Source organism: Tauraco erythrolophus, chromosome 25, assembly GCF_009769465.1.
Source record: "Tauraco erythrolophus isolate bTauEry1 chromosome 25, bTauEry1.pri, whole genome shotgun sequence".
NCBI classification, from domain to species: Eukaryota; Metazoa; Chordata; class Aves; order Musophagiformes; family Musophagidae; genus Tauraco; species Tauraco erythrolophus.
This window is the reverse complement of record NC_141489.1, coordinates 6176145-6182683: the sequence shown is the minus strand read 5'-3', so window position 1 is coordinate 6182683 and position 6539 is coordinate 6176145. Positions and strand designations below refer to the sequence as shown.

Sequence of the window (6539 nt, the reverse complement as noted above, 5' to 3'; positions counted from 1 at the left end):
CGTGCAGGAAACCAAAACACAGCCCATGTCATTAGCTGGGATATTTTGCATTTCAGACGAGCTTCTCAGAAAATGATTACTTCCACAGAGGCTTCCTCTGGACCTGGGGCAATGCAGGACCAGTATAAAAGCCATCCCAGTTCTTCAATCGCTCATCAGCTTTGCTCCTCTCCTACTCCTTTGGAAGCAAGTGAGTTGGAAGTTCTGCCCTATGTGGGGGGTTATGGGTTGTGCCCCTGCATGGAAGGGGAAGTTCTGGCATGGAGTGGGGCTGAGTGTGGGCTGTGGGGACTCATGTTCTTTGGGCTAGGAAAGAGCTTTTCTGGGTCTGGTTCTCTTTGCATGGGGCCAGGGGGGGACAGAAAAGAGGCATGTGGCTTCCCTGCACTGCCTCCAACTCCTCACCTAACATGTGTCTTCGTGGCATGTGGTGGGCGGAATGGCTGCTCCTCACGCTCATTCATTCTCCTCGCTGCTCTCTCTCCCAGGTGCACCTCCAGACCCACAACATGTCCTGCTACAACCAGTGCCTGCCCTGCCAGCCCTGTGGCCCGACCCCGCTGGCCAACAGCTGCAACGAGCCCTGTGTCAGGCAGTGCCAGAACTCCACCGTCGTCATTGAGCCCTCCCCCGTGGTGGTGACCCTTCCTGGCCCCATCCTCAGCTCCTTCCCACAGAACACCGTGGTGGGCTCCTCCACCTCCGCTGCCGTTGGCAGCATCCTCAGCTGTCAGGGAGTGCCCATCAACTCCGGGTGCTGTGACCTTTCTGGCATTGCCAGCCGCTACTGCGGCAGAACTTGCCTCCCCTGCTAAATCTGCCGCAGGTGGCCCTGCAGAAGGAACCCCAGGAACACCCAAGACAGAAACGGACTGGATATGGATATTCTGGCCATTGTTTTAAGAGGGGCTGAGCATCCATGGCTCCACCTGCGAAGGAAGGCAGGAAGAGGCACGCCTGGGCTCTCTGAAAACATGGCCCTTGTCTAACGTGCTGGTTTCTCACTCTCTTCTCTCTCTTTTCACTGTCATCTTCTGATCCCGTGGGCTGTGAGCACTTGCTAAGCCCCATCTGAGGAAAACCCTGCTGCCTGTCTCCCTCTCTGGGGCAGGCAGGCAGACACCCAGTGCAAATCTCACCCTTGCCAAGGGGGAAAGACCTCCAGCTACCCCTGGTGCTCCCTGCACCGTGGCCCTCACTTAGAAGACCTCTTTTTCCTCTTGAAATTCATTAAAGTTCTGCTGCATCCCAGCCTTTGCCTTCACATGGTCCTTCTTTCTCTCATCAGTTTCCAGAGAGAAGGGTGTCCCTCTGGGGTGATCTTGCAGGCAGAAAGGAGAGCCATCGGCATTGCTGGAGGAAGGGGAGGATGAGACACAGTCAGTGGGCTCCTTTCAAATCCTAGTCCCTGGCTATTAAGGAAGATGTCCCTTGCTCTTTCAGAGCCAGGAGCCCTCAGGGTCTGCCTTGCTACTTCGCTGCACACAACTGCCCTCCTCCACCTTAGAATACGTCCTGCAGATGTTAGGGAGCTCCAGCACTGCCCGAGTGAGGAATCCATCTCCCTGGCTGCACTGGCAGGTGGTGATGGCTTTGGGAGATGATTCTGCGTCCAACCCATTTTACTACCAGCCTCTCTTGGCACAGAGGAGTGTTCCTCTTCAACAGTGCTCGTGCTGCCTCTGCTCAGCACATTGATCTAGATCCAAACAAAGTAGAAGATTAGGGACGTAGTAGTCAAGTTGGAAAACAGAGTCGCATTCGGCAGGATGTGCAAGTATGCTGGAAAGACTGGAGTGTCCAATTGGGGAAATTTACTTTCTGGAGCAAGGGAGGTGGGATGGAGAAAGAGGGCTTGCACCCTTAAGTGGAGAAGAAGCTACACACTGGATGGAAAACATGCAGGGTAGAAAGAGGAAAGGAAAGGAAGGACAAGCAGGGTGTAGGGGAGCATAAAAAAGCTGATGCGCGAATGTCATTTGGATCCACTGACTTTCCATTGATTAGTGCTGTACTGATCGGTTGTTCGAGTTTTGCTTTTTCAGTGAGTATGCAACTGGTGATTTGCTAGTTGAAGCGTTTAACGTCAGAAGTGGAAAACCTTGTGTGCAGGTGGACGGGACACAGGGTTTCAGAGCCAGTAGAACAAAGCTGGGACTATGGCTCAGCGGATGGACTGGATACAATGTTGCAGAACTGATGGAGCCGAGCTGGGACTTTCCAGAACTGAGTCAGCAGAAACTGGGAACTTTTAGCAGACGAGAAAGCAAATGCACAAGACATGAAAAGAGGAAGACTTAGTGAGAAAGGCAGACCTCCGGGGCGACCCTCCAACTGCTGCGCGCAGGCGTGACAGTGGACATCTTATATAACAAAAAAGGCGGAGTGTTGTACCACTCCTCCTGCCACGTACTGGCCCTACGTGGAGGGACGAAAGGTATAATACAGCGCACGGGGGTACAGGTTGCGACGCACTCCATCATCGAAGTCTCCACAGGGACGCCTGCTACGTGAAGTGCCTGTCAACCTCCACCCCGAAGTGCAACAATACCCAAGGGTCAACCATGGTCATCGTATCAGGAGCAGTAGTGCTGGCAAGTTTGTAAGGAGATTTGGGTATGAACACCATAGAGGCAAACTGCTTGTAGGATTTTTAGGTACACACACATATGTGTATATATATATAACAAATGTAATGAATATACTTCTTAATTCTTGTATTCTGTCCTATTTGTGTGTGAGTGGCTGAGACGTACTTATAGTATGAAGCAAGTCCAGAGTCTTGATCGACGGATCTAATCTCCCGTGAGGGAAGCAGCCGGAGACAGACGAAGCGATTGAAATATATGAGTGAATGAGTTCTTTTGTTGACTAATAAATAGTGCTGATATTCAGCTTCACCACGTGTGCCTGTCTCCTTGTCGAATCCTCGACCCTACCTAAAACACAGGGCAAGGGAAGGTATAGAGGTTTTTGATTGGTGACTTTCGTGAGCTGGTCACCACCCACAGGGATTGCTTGGCTTTTCTTGACACAATGCCCACATGTAACAGCCATGGGTGAAATTACCCAGACAAATGAAGCAATTTGCAGGCAGCATGTGTGATTGCCTTAATCACAGCATACATGGCTTCTGTGGTGAAGGCATGGCTGCCCTCAAGGTACAAAGAGGTGCAACCCAACTCGTGCTTCCTGAGGACTTGGTTGTCGGTGTTGGGACTCTGTTGGAACCTCATGCCATAATCATTAGGACCACTTGGAGAGTAAAGGCCATCCCTCTCCAAAGTACTGGTCGCATGGGAAGAGATCTGTGAAGACACTTGCCAGCTGCTCTACAGAGGCAGCTTGATTCCCTTAGCTTGGCTGTGCAAGTGCTTTCACCACTGGGCAATGTGAGTAGAAAAGCCCCACGGGGCAGAGGTTTGAGATCGCAGGCAGCCCTCAGTGTTTTGTTCCTCCCTATGGGCTGAGTTTTGCAGGCAACTTTGAGTTGGCACAAGGAGGACACACAGGAGCTGGCAAGCTTCATCTCCCACTTCCTGGGACATCCCTGAGCACCTTGTTGAGTCAGGAGTGTGACACAGTCCAGTTTTTCTTGGCAGCCTTTGTGGCACTGGTAGACTCTGCTTGGACACCGGTGTCAGGCTGAGCAGGAGCAGAGCAGTGGGGCGGTGGGACTGTGAGCTCTGGAGAGGGAAGAGAGGAGTCCTGACCCTCCAGCAAAGCCAGCAGCTATCCTTTTGGGAGAGGAGTCGCTGCAGTTGGCACGTGGCAAAGGATGGGAGACGTGTGTCATGTTATGATGAGATGTCAGGTCCGGAGGAAGACTCTGTGGAAGTAATCATTTTGTGAGAAGCTCATCTGAAATGCAAAAAATCCCAGCTAATGACATGGGCTGTGTTTTGGTTTCTTGCACGGCTGCCTTTTCATTTCCTTCTTTGACCACACTCGTTCCTCCTCGAAGGCTCCTTTTCAGTGTTGGGGTGGGAGGCCTGAGCTTCCTGGCAAAGGAGCACACCGGATCCAGCAGAAGATGAGTCTCGTGCCAAAGGGTGGTGTCACGTTAAGATACGATGTCGGGTTGATAGAGGACAGGATGGGGAACTACCTCCAGCCCTTTTCAATTTTACCGGCCTGTCTGTTTCAGGGATCAGTGGGATCGAGTGCACCATCAGCGATTTACCTGATGACACCAAGCTGTGTGGTGTGGTCAACACACTGGAGGGAAGGGATGCCATCCAGAGGGACCTTGACAGGCTTGAGAAATGGTCCTGTGTCAACTTCATGCAATTCAACAAGGCCAAATGCAAGGTCCTGCAGATGAGTTGAGGCAATTCTAAGCACAAGTACAGGCTGGACGGAAAATGAGTTGAGAGCAGTCCTGAGGAGAAGGACTTGGACTTGGGGGTGTTGATGGATGAGAAGCTCCATGTGAGCTGGCAATGTGTGCTGGCATCGCAGAATGTCAACAGTGTCCTGGGCTGAGTCCAAAGCAGCATACGCTGCAGGTCGAGGGAGGGGATTCTGCACCCTACTCTGCTCTTGTGTAACTCCACCTGCAGTACTGCGTTCAGCTCTGGGGTCCCCAACACAAGAAACACATGGTCCTGTTGGAGCAGGTCCGGAGGCGGGCCACAAAGATGATCCAAGGGCTGGAGCACCTCTCCTCTGACGACAGGCTGAGAGAGTAGTTATTGTTTAGCCTAGAGAAGAGAGGGCTCCAGGCAGATCATCTAGCAGCCTTCCAATGCTCAAAGGTGGCCTACAAGAAAGCTGGAGAGGGGCTTTTGATAAGGGCATGTAGTGATAGGACAAGGGGTAATGGCTTTAAACTGAAAGAAGGGAGATTTAGATTAGATCTAAGGAAAACATTCTTCCCTGTGAGGGTGGTGAAACTCTGGAACAGGTTTCCCAGAGAACTTGTGGAAGCCCAGTCCCTGGAGGTGTACAAGGCCAGACTGGGTGAGACTTTGAGCAATGTGATCTAGTAAAAGGTGTCCCTGCCCATGGCAGAGGGTTTAGAACTAGGCAACCTTTAAGGTCTCTTCCAATCCAAACCGTTCTATGATTCTATGACTCTATGATATTTAAGGTCCCTTACAACTCAATTATTCTATGATTCTATGATCCTATGACCCTGCTCTGAACAGGAGGATTGCACCTCCTGCTTTCGAACCTCAAAGTTCTGTTGATTCTGGTTTTCACTGTCAACAATGCAGTCCTGGGCCTTCTCAACCCACTGATCTACTGTCACAAGAGGCAGAAGGTGAGGGAAGGTTTAAGAAAGTTGGGATAAAGCTGTTTTTTGCCAGGATGAGAGAGGATAGTGGAAGGACTGAGAATGCCCAACAGGAGAAAGCCCCTGTCTAGAGTAGGGTATTTTACGTGGAGAAGGAAGAGATGTTCACCTCCTGTCCCTGTGGAGCAGTTGGCAAACATCTTCACAGCTGCCTTCTTTGTGAGTAGTCATTTGTAATGTGTTGGACTTTGCTCAGTAAGTGATCTCGCTGACTGTAACATGAGGTGCCCACAGAGCCCCACCACTGACGACCAAATCCCAAGGAACCACTAGCCGGTTTGCACCATTGCACCACCTCGCAACTCCAGGGTAGTCATCTCTTCAGCATGAAAGCTTTGTACACTGCGATCAAGGCAATCACACATACCGCCTGCAAATTACTTGTTTTGCCAGAGTAATTCCACCTATGGCTGTTACACTTGGGCGTTGTGTCAAACAATCCATGTGGATGGACAACAGCTCGTGAAAGACACTCTTCAAAAGAGCTCTGAACCTTCCCTTGCCCTGCATTGACCTTGTTTGCCTTAGAGTCTTTCCCCTTGTCCTTTTTTCTTGCCTTCTCTTCCTTTTCCTTTCTTTTCCTTCCCTTTCTTCTCCACCAGTTTCCAACCCAATGTGCAAACCTTTCTCTACCGCTGGTGAAACCTCTATTTCACCAGTGGAGAGCTGAATCACCCCGCAGAAGCCCAGCAAGGCCAGGCTGCACACCAGAGAGTTGGAGTCTCCATTGCACACAAGGGAGCACATCAGTCCAGGCGCTCTCAGCACAGACTAGCACGGTGGTACCTCATAGAAGAAGCAGTCAATGACATTAGGGCTGCGCTAGGACAAATACAGGGTGAATGGCACTGGTGCCAACAAGGGGACAGTGGCTCCAATCCTCTGGCTTGTCACCACAATGGCACAGACTTTCCCTCACATGACAGTGGGAACCCCACTGTCATGGCTGGTACGTGGCCACAGATCAATTGTAGGCTGTGACTGCAAGAAGTATCTCAGCGCAGGCACACCTGAGGAACGAGAAGGGCTGGGCCACAGAGCTGCCAAAGATGCTTATCCTCTCCCGAGGTCCTCCAGATAATAAGTGCAGTGGAATCTTGATCATCATGGCCAAAGAGTGTCCAATCACCAAGGGCCCAGAATTCTAGATGATTGAGATTGGAAGGCGCCTCTGGAGATGGCCAGGTCCAACCCTAATGCTCAGAGCAGGGTCATCAACAATCGGCTGATCAGGTCACGG

General features: G+C 51.3%; 1 pseudogene; it reads left to right on the top strand.

The window, feature by feature from the left end:
* The first annotated feature begins 509 nt into the window (after positions 1-509).
* Positions 510-815, top strand: LOC147526991 (feather keratin Cos2-3 pseudogene; annotated as a pseudogene).
* Positions 816-6539: the final 5724 nt, after the last annotated feature.